The sequence below is a fragment of the Haliaeetus albicilla genome, chromosome 28 (genome assembly GCF_947461875.1).
Source record: "Haliaeetus albicilla chromosome 28, bHalAlb1.1, whole genome shotgun sequence".
Classification (NCBI taxonomy): domain Eukaryota; kingdom Metazoa; phylum Chordata; class Aves; order Accipitriformes; family Accipitridae; genus Haliaeetus; species Haliaeetus albicilla.
The window spans coordinates 348,600-363,931 of record NC_091510.1 but is presented as its reverse complement, the minus strand read 5'-3'; the positions used below and the strand labels follow the sequence as shown (position 1 = coordinate 363,931).

General features: G+C 38.8%; 1 protein-coding gene across 10 annotated transcripts in view; it reads left to right on the top strand.

Moving 5' to 3' along the window:
- The window catches only part of ATF7IP (activating transcription factor 7 interacting protein), a 108,389-nt gene that overhangs the window by 39,609 nt on the left and 53,448 nt on the right, over positions 1–15,332 (top strand). The window contains exon 1 of one of the 10 annotated variants that reach the window (XM_069773791.1): positions 11,510–12,068. The exons of the other annotated variants lie outside the window; for them this stretch is intronic. The gene's annotated coding sequence lies outside the window, so the exon portion shown is untranslated. Of the gene's footprint in view, positions 1–11,509; positions 12,069–15,332 lie in introns of those variants that run through there. 10 annotated transcript variants of the gene reach the window in all.

Here is a 15,332-nt window from a genome sequence, read left to right as displayed (position 1 = left end):
TGAAGAGTTTTGTAAGATCCTGTTAAAATTGATATTCCTTGCAGCGTCTTCAAGTATATTTCTCTATATTTTTATCACCAGCATTTACTGAAGGAATGGTTTATCTCACCATGTCAGAATAGTAAACAGTCAAAAAATGAATTCAAGAAGAAGATGCAAAATGAAGCTCTAATCGTATTGGTTGACCAAAGAAAGGGAAGTTAAGTACTTGGAATTCACTTCTGCTTATTTCAGTCTGATCTTATACTGTTTGTATGTATTTTTCAGCTTCCATATACAAGAATTGTGTTTAAAATCCTATGCAAATAAAACTTGATCCTTAAGTTCACAATCTAATTACCATCTTTTAGACTTTTCTCACTGTAAGCCAGCTGATCACATTTTCTCCAACCATATATATTGATATAAATACAAAATATATAAGGTATATAAAATACATTTTATATGTGTGTGTATGTATATAACATTCAGAGGAATACTTTTTTTTTAATGGCTTAGTTTATTGGTAGAAGATTGTTTAGCTTGAAAGGTTCCTCTTCAACTCTGCAGTTACTGCTCTGTTGCTGAAGATGTAACACTCCTTCAGAAGACTGGTGGACTAGTGATCTGTCCACCTTTAAAAGTCCCATTTTAGATGTTTTTTTTTTTTTTAATATCTGGCAGCTAATGCTGATCTTTTGGTCATAAAAATCAGTCTTATGGCTAAGTTCATAGAATAGCCCAGGTTGGAAGGGACCTCGAAGGATCATTTGGCCTAACCTTCCTTGGGAAAGGGAGCCTAGATGAGATTATGTAGCACCCTGTCTGGTCTTACCTTGAAAGCATCCAGTGATGGGGATTTTACCACATCCCTGGGAAATTGTTCCAGTGAATCCTTGTTTTCACTGTAAAAAAAAATCTTTTTCATATTGAGACAAAAGTTCTTCCTTTTCATGCTTCTTTACCCACCAACGGATTTCAGCCAAACTTCAAAGTTATAGAAACCTTGAAGTTGGTTCCTACAAGATTTATGAAAATTGTTAGTTGGATAGAAGTAGGAGGAATCTCAAGTTGGTGTTCCTACTGAGGTAGAGGCGGGGCTTTTATACAATAGTTTCTGTTTAGTAACAGTCAGCTCATCAGTTGGCACATGTATAACTTTGGACAAGCCAGAGGAGATGCTTTCTTGTCTCTTCTGGGAGAATTCCAAAGCCTGTATTGGCAAGAATAAGTTATGCAGAACTGGAACAATCTCCTGTTTTCATAGTTTTATTTTTTAATGTGAAAATATGTAGAAAAGACTTCCTGATTTTGTGTGCATATATGTTTTTTCTGCCTGCTTATTGTTTTTTCTTGCACATAACCACATTTTTAAGGTAGCCTGCAATGGTATCAATGGAAATAAAGCTTTTTCATTTTGCCTTTTTGTTCTGGATGGTTCCAGAGAATAGAAGTGTAAATGCTTACATTGCATCTTTTGGAGTCGCTATGCTCATCTTTGTACTGCTTCTCTTTAGAACCAGTTAGTACTGACCTATCCAGAGAGGATGCTGTCCAATAGTGAAAATTAAATCTGTGCATTGGTGGCACTTGCACAGGTTACTTCAATTATGTTTAGCACAGCTGAAATACTAATTTATTTGAGGGACAGAAGACTCAGTTTAGCTATCCAGGCATATCATGGAAAAAGAGACATCAGTTCTTCAGGTTATTTCTACTACAGGTTTCACTCACTGAGAAATGTGTTCAGAAAGATACTAATGATCATCACTGTTGATCTTTCTGTATTTTCACGTGTAGTATACTGGGGTTTTTTTTGTTCTCAGTGGTGGGCTATCAGCTTGATCTTTCTGAAAGAGCTGCTAATAAAAGCAAACCTAAGTAGTTCGTTAATGTTACCAATTGTAATGTAGAATAACTAGGAACCTTCAATAATTGTAGGATAGCCTAGGAACTAGGCTCCAAAAAAGCTTAAGTGCTAGAGGCCTAGGAGTTTACCCTTGCCCCCTCCCCCCCGCCAAGGTAAAATATTCTGAAAACATTTTGTTCATCTTAGGCTTCTATTATATGCAGCTACAAGATGTTTACAAATCAAGAAATGGCACAGGAGTGTTGCCAAATGCAGTCTTTGCTGTGTGTCCTTTTTGCATTAACTGTATCAAATAAAATATCTTCCTAGTTTCATTGTATTTGTCAAAGCACCTTAGAGTACTGTGCAGATTCAAAACACAGGCTTAAGTGGTTGTGGTAATAGGCTACAAATGTAAATAAATGTGGGCAAAAAAGGGTAGATGTCACTCTTATTTTTTTCAGAGAACAGCAGTTTTCTTTAGAATAATCTAATGCAAGACCTGATCTTACAAACTGAGTTTGGAAAGTAACTAGTTTACTGGTGTTTTACTGTTATTTTTAATCAAGACAAGGCATAAATGAAATTACGGTAGGAGAGACTAGAGAGTTGCAAATGGTGGTGCGGGGGGGTTCTTGTTGTTGTGGTTGGCTTTTTGTCTGATCTTGAGTAAGCCAGTTAGCATTCTTTTTCTATGGCTCAGTTCTCCATCAGTAAAATATGTGCAAGATATATGCATTCAGTAGAGGAATAAGCCAAGTCTTTCTTAGCAAAGGAGTCATAAAGTACCAAGCATAATAAAAGTAAATTTGACTACTTGCTCACTCCGGTCATAATTAAATTTTTTCATAATGCAGTTAGAATTAAGATTCCTATCTCCTCTCTGTCTCTCTTTCTGTCCTTCTCCCTACCATGTTTCCACTTCCCTTGCATGAACTACGTGTTTTTCTTTCTCCAGTGATCTTAAGTCTGGAAAACATTTGGTCTCAATGAAGTGTGTGTAAGGACAGGAAAGATAAACAGGGTAAACAAACTTTGTTTAAAATTGTTGTTGGAGGGAAATTTTATTGGCTTTTTTATATATTAGAATTTATTTTCATCTGTTTAACAGCATTTTTGAATTGCTGTTGAATTCATGCACAATTTATTGTCTGTGCCTGGTTTCAGATTTGGTACTGCAGTGTTTGAAATTCTTCCTTAGAGATTCAAGGAGTGAATGCAATCAGTTGAGATCAGAATGATCATATCTAGAATATTTATGGGAAATTATTTCAGTATTATAAGTGTGCCAGAATTTCTGCATACCTTGTTCAAGATCAGTATTTGATATCTGGGTTGAAGACAGCTGTGACTGCTGGTAACCAGCAAAAGGAGAGAGTCATCTAATCCAAACTAGTTCCCCAGTAGGTGTATTTGGAATGCTGTGCTCCAAACTTCTCTACTTCTGTGTGTTATTGTTTGAAGTGTGTCCCCCCAGATGATCGGATTGGTCATTGGATACTAGTTCCCCTGAGACAGGAAAAGTGCATCAAATTTGAATTACTGTATTTGTAGGTGACTTTTGGCAACTTAGTACAGCTACATTATAGTTTGCTTAGATTAGAGTCTTTGTTGTTGTGTGTATTTTCAAATTATCTTGGAAGTTACAATCTCTACAAGTTATTGTAATCCCCAGATACTAAATTCTGATAAGCTGCACAGGAAGGTACATTTATTATTTGTATTTACTGTGAAGTCATACTGTACTATGTAATTAAAAACCACAAATGATTACTTGTAAGCTGTCTTTAATACTTAGTGAAGAGGTTTAGATGAGCAAAAACTCCAATTGTTTGGTATATGCCAAGCAGAACTAGCGTTTGGGGGGGTTTATTCTGTTTATTTTTTTCCTAATATGGTTTCTCAAGCTTTGTTTTGTTTTGGTTTTTTATTTTATTTTCAGGAAAGAATAGGGCCAGGGAAATCAGTTTTCTGTCTTTGTACCAAAAATTATGGGGGGTGGGGAAGGGGAGAAATGTTTCGATACTGTTAACTTCTGCTAAAGATTAGAAATTTTCTTACGAGTTTTGGGATAATCTGTGACCCCTTCAGGGGTTACTTCTCCCTGTCTGTCCTTGTCACAAATAATTATTCTCTTTGATTATCAAATGCAGACACATGAATTTTTCAAATCATGTTTACGTAAGATGTAATTAGTTTTAGGCTAAGCCATTTCAATCTTCAATAGTTATATTCCCTTAAGGATACTCTGGCACACTATACATGGATTTTTCTCAGCAGTGTGACCTTTTTAGTTGATGCAATACTCAACTTTGTGATGGTGACACTTTGTGTTTGTTTGGGATAGCTGAATATTAAGTAGAGCCATCCAAACCAGCTGTGAGTTATACTCTTCTTTAATTCATTTTTCTGGTATATTTAAAATAGAGACCAAGTCACTAAATTAATGGATAATCCAAATAGATTAGTGAGTAGAGAATTTCCACAGGAAATTTCTACAGCTGAAATGCATGTAACTGGCTTCCTGTGAGCAGGAAAACTTGAGAATGTTACGGAATAAAGTTTGTCGTACAATTTAAAGCACCAAAGTAATGTTTAGTAATACTAAACTTACTTGATTACCATTAGGTCAGTTGGCAAAAAAACTTAGTATGTGTATATATTTATATGAGCCACCACGAATAATTTTTTTCTTTTTTAAAATAGAGAATAAAATGTTTGCACGTACTGCAGGATGTTCACTGAAATGTTTTTAAAACGATGGGGTAGTATGGATTTCCATATTTTCTGTACTATTATTCATGGTATTTAATTCATAATACTAAGTATAATCAACATTTGTTATCTGTAATTGAGTACATAAGTCTGGAAGTATTTAAATAAAACGTCACATTAGGAACTTGGTATTGTCCATAGAGCAGAGGCAAATTCTGTCTCCCTTTCTTCTTAATACTCTGTCCAAAAGAAATGTGTGTTTCAGAGTCCTTCCACCACTGTATAATCTAGTACAGTCCAAAACCAGGAGTTAAATTAGATCTTTAATCTGCTTCTTTACAGCACTTTATTTGTGAAGCTTTCAAGAAATAACTACATATTATTATATATGTAAATATTATTGCACCTATTGCTTTTATGTCAGAGAAGTTATGAGCATTTAAAAATAATTAAGATGACATATACTTGAAGGTATCAAATATATTTCATTGTGGGAATAGCCTCCTTGCCCTGTCCCTAAAAAGCCTGAATAACCAGATGAAGCTGACTTTATGGGACGCCTGTAGTGCTTTGTCAACCTCTGGAAGGTCTGGCTGTCCGTTACAGCAAGTCCTTGACTCATACATGCCCACCTGGAAAACCAAAGGCTGTTCTGTTGCATGTTCTGGTGCAGCAGCCCTGGTGTTCCTGTGATTGTTTTGTCAGCTAGTTCAAGGAGCTGAGTTTAACAAAGCACTGATCCTACTAAATATGTATCTGGAGGTTAAGCTCCCTGGTCTAGCTCAGTGCTGTAGTTGTACAGGTAATGTAAGTTGGTATTGAAAGGCTGGTATGCAATACACTAGTCTTGAAGCTGTTCTCTGTTACCCCTTCTGCCCATCTTGTGCTGGCTTAAGTGTTAAAAGCACCCGCATGGTTAACAGCATCAGACAGCTGACCTGGGCTGAGGTGTAGGGGTTTTTTGTTGTTGTTTTTTTTTTTTTTTTAACTTGCTGGGTTGTTTTGTATTTGCTAGGTTAAACTAAAAAGTTAACTTTAACGTGCCTGAGGTCCCTGATCTGAATTCACTTGCAACCTCACCAGTGCTTGCGTCATATTCTCGGTTTATTTTATCCTTCATACACAAATGTGACTGTGTACTGTATAATGTAGTATCAACACACTTTATGTGGAGTGGATGCAGTTTTGTTACTAATGTTCATTCAAAAACATTGATAGGAAGAATAACTTTTTAATTTTTTTCATTTTTTTTTTAATTTTTTTTAAGAGCCAAGTACAAAAGGATTTTCCCATCAACTTAGTGATTACTTTCAGGACATTCCTCTGGTTCAAGTACGTTTGTTTCCAAGTATATAACTGAATTGACATGAGTGTATTGGTATTAGGTGTAAGTCAGCACCTCAGAAATCAATAAGGCATATCGTGCTTTGCTGCTTGTTTAAGGTGCTGCTGATACAGATAAATACAACTGTGCCACTTAGAAATAGTGTGACATTATTTCAAAATTTATACCTAATTGCATTTAATTTTAAAAGCATGGCAAGAAGATACTAGTGAGAAAAGAGAGACTCTTATACAGTAAGAATTAAATCTAAGATGTTGCATTTGGTCTCAAAACAACTCAGGCAAATAGAGTATAGTGAGATCATAAGTCTACTGATGATGCAGCAAGTATAGTGAGAAAAGAGGGGTATGCTAAAGGTTCTAGAAAGGAAGACTACAGCAAGAATCTATACTATTTCAGTTACTTTTTGTCATCAAAACCTATTTCAAAACTAGTTCTATTGTTTTTAACATTTATTTTCATGATTGGAACTACATTAAAAAAACACCTTGTGTTTGTCTGCTTTCTGTTTCCTGTTCCTTGGTCAGTTTAGCAAAGAATTAATTCCAGTCTGGCAATCTGTCTGCAGAGCTTGTTCTAAGCATGCTTAAGTTGAAGAATCATCTATGTTCTGGTTGCTTACGCGTTTGAGTTTAAAGTGCAGTTTGGGTAACACCTCGGGTAATTTTTCTTAAGTCTTTACAACTTTGAGACATGTGGCAAATCTTCTCCTAGCAGCAAATACAAAAAAATAATTGTCTTCCCATTGACCCAAGACAATTTAATCTGCCACTGTACACTTTTACTAGGGTAAATAAATCTTATTCTGTTGTATGCTTGGTACAATAAGAAATTGACTGCCATAGAAATTTATTAGGGAGTGACTGCTTATTGTTGTAAAAACATGAATTACCTGTATTACCGTTCTTAGTGTATTAATACAGTGGGTTACCAGCACTGAAAACACGCTTTTTAAATTTTTATCTTGTATCTAGTAATCAATGGACTATTAGATTGGTAAGTTTGTTTTTGAGTTCCCGTCCTTCCCCAACATTAGTTTCTTTTGGAAAACATTTAGCCTCCGATCAATGAATAACTGTCTGGTGGGCAGTGGGGGCACAGTTGCTAGTAAAATTTTATTAGCAGTAGCTAACTAACATCTATGGAGTAAGCTACCTTCCCTTAAAGAAGGATGCTTGTGACAAATAGTTTTGACAGTAGGTAGGGGTAGTAAAGGTTTGGTAAATTGTAGCTTTTACCACAAACTCTTTTTGTGGTTTTTGGTTTGGGGGGTGGGGTCCTTCTAATGTTATTTTGAAGTTTTCATATATTCAGATATTTTTCTTCCTTCACTTTAACCTTTCTGTTGGGATTTCTGGTTAATTTCTGTGATTCTGTTGAGTCATTCAAAAGCTATCAACTGTTGCCAGTGGTCACTCTGTGACCATCTGCATTGGCCGCCTTTCTTCCTCCCCTCCTTATATAATTGCAACGGCCTTGTGGAAAATACATTTTTACATACCAGAGGTGCTTATGTATACCTTACGCATCAGATGGTGCTTTTCAGGCTGCCAAAGACCTGGATTAGGCAGCCATACATGTCCTGTGTGTATTGGGTGCTGTTCTCACCCATCTCACTATGTTGGCTTTGACCTGCCTTTAACCAGTTCCATGGAACAGAAACCCGGGGACAGATGTGGTGGATAGAAAAGTGCGGAAACCTCTTTTACTTGCTTCTGCTGCAGTCAGAAGAGTTTACGCTGTCATTTCGTTAGTACTGAAAATGAAACTTGTGTAGATGATACCTGTTTTGTAGGCTGAAAATGGTAAAATGCTGTACATGTAGGTCATTGCTGAAGTTACTCATAATAGAACACGTATTTACATAATCGTTTGTGCTTTAATTACCCCATTATGTATTTAATTTTTATTCTCAAGATGCCTTATCTGTTCATGGAGTTTCTTGTCTTGGTTCAGCCTGCTTGCCTTTCCAGATCCCACACTGCCTTTAGTCCGAGTGCACGAATTGTACAGGTGTGTCACTGGTGAGGTGTGTCTTGCCGAGGGGTAACTCAGGAGCCAAAAAGAAGTCTGTCGCTTCAGGTGTAAGAGACCATGTTGAATTGGATGACATCTGTTGTGGATGACTCCATTTTCATGTCACCAAAACGGACGTGGGATATTGAAGAGAGTAAGAAAGATGGTTTCTGTTCTGCTTGTTTAGAAACGAAGGCGAGAAAGAAGAAAATGTGCAGATCATAATAGTTTGTGTTTTGATTTGAAAAGAGAATGACTTCAGAAAATTTTTTTCCTGTTAAAGAAAAAAAGACACAAAAACCTGAGAGAGTTAAGCATGCCAGACCCCCAGGTAACGCCTCCAGTTTTGGCACAGAACCCGAAGGTTGGGTGTCCCTTCGTTCCTCCTGTTCGCAGGGTGGCTGTCCCGCTGCACCTCCCCTCCGCGGTGGCGCCGGCGGCGCCGCGGGTGCACGGGCCGGGCGGAGGAGGCCCCGCACGGCGCGTTCTCCTACGGGCGCCGCGTCACCGTCGGGGGGGCGCTCTGTCGCGCCCCGTCTCGGTGGCGCGCCAGGCCGCCCGGTCTATTTTTAGCTGGTTGCCGGGCAGATTTGCTCAGGCCCCTGCGGCGGCTCCGCCTGCCGGTTGCGGATTGGCTTATGCAAACCACCTCTCCCGCAGCCAATCCCGAGCGGGTATGCAAATTTCCCGCAGTACCGGGCCCTCAGGCGGGGGAGGTTCGGCTCGGCTCGGCTGGCCCGGGAGCTGGGGAGGGGGCAAGATGGCTGCAGGGGCTCCCTGCTGGCCTGCCTCCGACACCTACAGAACGAAAATTCATCATTTCATGTGGAAAACAGGCGAATAGCCTTCCTGCCCCTCAACCTAAAGATTATGAAAAATCCCTTCTGGGCTTCAATTAAACGAAATCATGAAAGGGCTGCTTCCTTCACATGCCGAAGACCTGCCTGCACCAGTCCGAGGTGATGCGCTGGGTGGGAGTTGGGCAGTGACTTTGTGGAAGGACTGGTCTGAGCATGGAACAAGCCAGAGGGGCCGCAGGTGGGCTGCCCCTCCTGGGAAAGGGTATCTTCCCTAGAGGAAATACTGATGATACTTTACAAAACCAGCAGGTTCCCACAGTGAACTAGTCAACTGCTATTTTAGTTCCATTTTAAATCGTTGCTTTTTTTGCTACTGAGAAAATCTAACATTTGCAAAAAACTTCTAACAGGCACGTGTCTGCATGACAAACAATAGCATTTTAATGTAGTGTCACCTTTTTTGTTGCAAGTTTTCTTTTCACTTCTGGTGTTTGAGAAGTGACCTCAGGGGACCACGGTTAGCGTCAGACAGCTCACCCCTGAAGTCTGATGTTGCCAAGTTGCAAGTGGTTGAAAGCCTAGGTTACATCACTGCCCTTACTTGCATATGTAATGGGTGAACTAGTTTAGAAAATACTTCACCGAATGTTAAGGGTAAATATATCAATGTTTTCATTAGACTAGTGTTACTCTGTATTTTATCTAACAGAAGACTTGTAAAGAGATCTGCTTTAAACCCATGCAGTTCTGCATACGTTAGTAACACCTTCTCACAGCTATAGCTGGTTGCATTTTCACTTGAAATTTCACCTATAAAAGGAAAAAATACTGTATTTTATCGTGCATAGAAAAGCCTAAACATGAACAGAACATCTTGCCTCTTTTTTTTAAGATTTTTTTCACAGAGTTTCTCATTTTTTTAGCCTGCATGTACATGAACAATTAATTTAGATTGTTAAGGTTTTAAGTTTGGAATATCGGAAGTTGGATACATTTTTAATTGTAGAGGTGTTCTGGCAGTTAGTGTCCACTTCTATGGAATTACTAGCTCCTCCTATTTATGGATAGTGGTAACTGTTAATCCTGTGCCAAAGATGGAACTTCAGTATAACATTTAAACTGTGTATAATAAAACCATTCCACAAATGTGTCTTATAATGCACAAATTGAACTTTCATATAAAACTTAATTAAATGCATTTTTTGCAGAAAGGAACATACCCTTAGTGCTTTAGCTTGTGCTAAAAAAATAAATCTGTAAAAAACCTGAATTCTGCTGTTAAAAATATCTCAAACAGAAGTACTTGTTTAGTGTTTGGAGATCTCACAGCTGAATTGAAAGCTTATGTTTTGAGTTGTTGATAAAAGTTGAAATCTCTAATACTTGTAGGAAGTAAGAAAACACAGTATCTACCACTGTTGCTCTGGCTGAGTTCCACTCAGGTGGTTTTACTGTTTTAATGACCTAAATGGCTGTTAAAATTTAGTTTACAAGAAAAAGACAAAACTCTTCTTGGAGAAGGAGCTTAAGCTTTACGTGCTAAAGAACGGGTGTTTCGAAGGCACTTGAGCTGCTTGTATAAGGCTAACTGGAGTATGTCTTTTAATTAAAAGTTGTCCAGGAAAGTGTCTTGCTTGTTTTCCATTCTTCCATCGTCAAAAGCATATATTTTATGTGTAGTAGTTATCAAGGCATAAACTGATGAACCATGTAAGGACAATTCTGCAAAGCCACCAGCAGATGAAAGATCTTAGTTGTGTAAATGGGCCTGATAGTCCTTTTTTCCCATGAGGAATCCATTTTTCCCATGAGGCATGGCAGCCTCATGGGAAAGGAGCTCTAAAATCACTAATTTAGTATGAGAAACAGGTTCATGAGCCAAAGTCAAAGGCAGTATTATCTTCTGGAGGTCAAGAAGACACAGGACAACTGCTTAATTGACTGTGACACCAAAGTGATGAGAGTGTAGTTCAAGTTTGTATGTGAAGTTGTCAATCGAGTACAGTACACAAGACCATACAACCTGTTTGAAACCATACTGTGAATTTACTCTGGTTTACCAAGCCCATAACCATCCATTTGGGTGTTTTGCTTAGGCATAGATACACATGTGGACTTAATATTTTACTGAACTGGTTCTTCAAAAGGCAGCTTGCAAGGGTGAGGGAGAATGGCCTCCACTTTCAAGGCAGAAGTCATATCGCGCCTGTGAAAAACCACCGATTTTGATGCTTCTATTGGGACACTAGAAGAGCACGGGCACCGCATGGTATTTAACGAAGGGAAAGGTCGCCAGCAGCCCTACGTGAAGCCAAGTCGGATCTCAGCAGTTTTTTCGATTCAGCATTTAACATCACAGAAATCCAGTAGTCTCAAAATAGCCCAAAAATGCTCCTGCACATTAAGCACCGAATCTTCATTGCGGCTGCGTGCCCCCAGTGCGCCACACGCATGGGTTAGCGCTTTTGTGCAGCTCCGGGTCTCAAACTGTGAAAACCCTCAACTTTCTCTTCGTTCTTGGAAAACCCCGCTCGCTTGCGCCGTGGGCTGCTCCTCCCGGGTCATGCCCTGGCCGACTGCTTGCCGGCCGCCTCGCGTAGGTTTGTTGCTGGGTGGAATTTAAGGAGCTGCGCTCTGATTGGCTGCCGTGCAGCTGCTCCTTCCAGCCAATCGGACAGGGGCTCGAGTCCGTTCCCCCGCCGTGCCGAGGCGAGGGCCGCGGGCGGGCGCGTCCCGTGGGGCGGGGGCGGCGGCGACGGCGGCGGGCTCCCCCTCGGGTGCGCTGGGCAAATTACAGGGCTCTGCTGCGGGGGAGAACGCCGCTTGTTTCTTAAACCGCGAACCCCAGTGCTGGATGTGGAACACGGGGGAGGCGGGGAAATAGGCTAAAGATGGTTTTAATTACGGTGGACCTTGTTTTGCTGTATGTGAGCTAGGTGAAATAGGGCAGGATGGGGATGTAATTTTTTGTTAAGAAAAGGGCACGTTCTGCTTTCACTGTGTTCAGCCAACACTAGCGTAATTTTAGCATAAAAGGGAGCAAAACTCAAATCAGCTGTGGTGTGCTAGAAGGAATATTGTTTGCACTTACACGTCCTCTGTTTTGTTTATTACATACTATTTGTGCGTGGATCTCAGTAAGCTGGTGGCATGTATCTTGCATTGTCAGATAAATAGACTTGTATTAGTGGTAGAAAAACAAACTATTGGCGCGCTATTTCAGCACATGTTCTGTAAGAGTAGATCATAAATAGGTATTTTTTTTCTTTTTTGAAAATAGTTTTTAAATTTCTGACAATTTATATCAACATTGCTATAGAGGATTTCAACTGAAAACTGCTTTTTATGAACCGCTACGTCAAAGGTAGGTTCTCTTCACCACTTCCATTGTCTGGGACTCTCCATCTAGAACAAAATACTCCTGGCCATTTGCTGCCTTGCTTTCTTTGATTTGACTTTGATATATTTTAAGTAGACTTGCATATTTGAGCACTGATTTTCTTGATCAAAGGCTTTACTTCCTCCATGTAGTTCTCGTGCTTTGGCAAATATTTATGGTTGTGGTGCTTTTGGCTAGCACTGGGTGCACTCCAGGAACCCTGTGCCAATGCTGTTCTAGATCGGTGATATTATGCAAACCACACTGTGCACTATTGTTTAGATTCCAGCTTCCCCCCCCGCCCCCCCTTGTTTCCATGACCTTCTCTTTGTCTGCTGCCTGTTACCAGGCAGGATTCAGGCAGCTGCTTGCTGATTGGCTGACGTTTCAAGCAGCTCTTGGGGCTGTTCATGTGAGCACTCGATTATAGGCTAATCCACAGCAGCTAAGCTAATACCTTCCTTTGTTGCTTTAGAGCTGCGATCTTATAGAGTAATAATAATTAAGAAAGGGAAATAGAGGGAAAACTTTTTAATGGCTGAGAGAGGAATCCTTTCCCTATTTCTAGCTGCACTGCCATGTTTTGGTTTTGCCATGTAGCACACATTTGGTTGTGAGAAAGAAATCTCCAGATATTACTGGAGGGAGATGCCTAATGGTGTGTTTGTGTCTGTGATGGTGAAGTATATACGACTTTCAAGTTTAAAAAGGAAATTTTCATAAATGCTATCTAAACAAATATACACAATGTTTGTGTGTATTGGTGTTTCAGAATTGATTATTGTGTTTAAAAAATTCAAAACAAAAAAGGGAACCAAAACCTACTACCTTATTTACGGCATTTAACCCTTACACACCTAGCTCTACATGCAGGAGTCATTTTGTGCTGCATCATACAAACACCTTTCTTTGAAATCATTGGCTCGGTGCCTCGGCCACTCGTTCCCTTCTTGTCACTTGGTCACGCGATGAGTAAAATCTGAAAATACCTGAGCATCAGATGAGGGAAGTGCTTAGCAAACATAGCTAAACTTTGTGTTAATTTTTAAGTATAAAGGAAGACTACGAACATACATTCATTTAGAACGCTACTCGTTTTAAATGTTTTATTTTTTGCAAGACTGAATTCATGTAACCTGCTCTGGAGTTGCTCTCTGAAGAGCAACCTCTTTACCCCTTTGAAAGACTGGAAGGCAGTATTTATCAGATGGCTGCTGATTGGCTTGCACTGGCATGGCCAAACCTGTCTGGACTGGTTACCGATTTATTTGTTTCTTCTTTTACTCGGCTCTCGCATGAAATCTGTTACTTGGCTGCAGTGTGCTCCCTTGTGGGTATGGCTGGAGATGCTTTAAGGCTGGTCTGCAGTGATACATGATATTTAGCTGTTACCTGGTGTTTAGCGTTCATCTTTTAATCTCATCTATGCTTATAATTTTGTCACGGTAGCTTTTATTGCATATTCTTTGGTTGCAAAAGATTGTGGGATTAAGCTGAAAATATGCACGAGTTAACCATCTAACAATGGAATTTTATGAGAAGCCTTTTTTTGGTACCGGTTCACAGTAGAACTGTATTAGAGCTTTGTTTTTAAACTAGATTTTGCATAATATCCTAAGATACAAAGTAAACATTATTTTGAAATATATTGGAAATTCAAGCTTATTCATTTAGTGTTTTTTTAAGAAAAAAGTAAGGAAGCATCAATATAAAGGTATTCTGATGTTTGGGTTTTGGTTGTTGGTTTTTTTTTTTTTTTTTTTTTAGACTGCTGTTCTTGGTAAATGTAAAGAGGACGTGCCCTTCATTTTACTCTGTATTTATTGTATTTTATTTCATGTTAAAAATATGAGTGAAAGACTGCTTAGATGCTTAAAGAAGCTAGAGCAGAAAATATTAATTTTTTTGAAGTTATATTTTATGATTACTCAAGTGACGCACTTATGAATTTGATTTTAAGTTGTGAACATTTTATTAACCTGTTTGTATATCTTTTGGTCATAGGAAAAGTAGGATTGTGAATTTTGTAATATAAGGACTTTTAAATTCTGGGTAGTGCTTATAAAAGAAGCCGTTGTAGTCCAGGAGGTCAAACTACTTGTCTTAGTTTTTATATAAAGGCCCTGTATCCTTGTACTACTTTAACAGAAGACTCTCACTATCTGGTCACCTGTTAGGAGCTCTTGGAATTGTTCAAAGTTAGTCAAGCCTGGAATTTTCTTTTCTTTTTTTTTTTTTTTTTTTTTCCCCCAAATGGGATAATTTTTTCCAAATATCCAATACGAAATATACATCTGTAAGAGTATGCATGCTGGTTGTAGGGGATTATATGCGTGGAATGTGAGTATGATGATGATAACTATTACGTGACAGCCTGATATATGGTTTTATAGTGATATGAAAAAATGCGCTTTACATTCTAAGTTCTTGGGAAGAAAGAAGGGATGTGCCTTCAAAAACTGCTCGCGCACTTCTGAAATACTAGAGGTTTTGATATGCTTCTCTTAACTTCAGGACTAGAATTACTGTGTTAAGTGTATCCTCTTCTGGAGGAATATGAAGATACCGTATTTAGCATGTAGGCAGCTCTGGAGAGACATAAACAGCTCACCGGCAGTTCATATTTCATCTGACTGGAAATGGTTATGTGATGAGAACTTTTTCTAAAAACAAGTAAACTGATGTTTCAGATCAGTGTTTCTGTAGGTGTTACTTTGCTCCCACTAGTGGCAATGCAGTAATAGGCAATCCCGTTCAGAAAATCTAGTTCAGACTGGCAAAAATCATGTCTTAATGATTATTACTGAGAGTCTATAGCTGATACAACCTTTTGTGAAGATTTGTTCATCTGTTCCTGAGGTGTGAATCGAAGTGTTGTTTGAGCACCATCAGTTACTCAAATACAAGGATTCTAGGTTGTCATGCAGAAAAGAACTGAAATAAAGTGGAAAGGATTCTCAACGTTATGTTAATAGGAAATGCAAACCAGGGATTTTTTAAAATCATATTGCTTTCTATTTTGCTCATATTTTTGTCAGGTCATGTTAACTAAGCATAAAAGAAGCCTTATAATTGCAAAGTACAGTATGACGCGAGTGTAAGGTTTAGAGTTTGTCTTGATAGTTGAATTCATATTGTAGCTTAGAATATATATTCACGTCTTACCATAGAATACTGTAGTTGGGTAATGCATAAATGTTAAGTAATTAATCAACAAACTCTTCCAAGTAAACTAGGAAGGATCCAGCA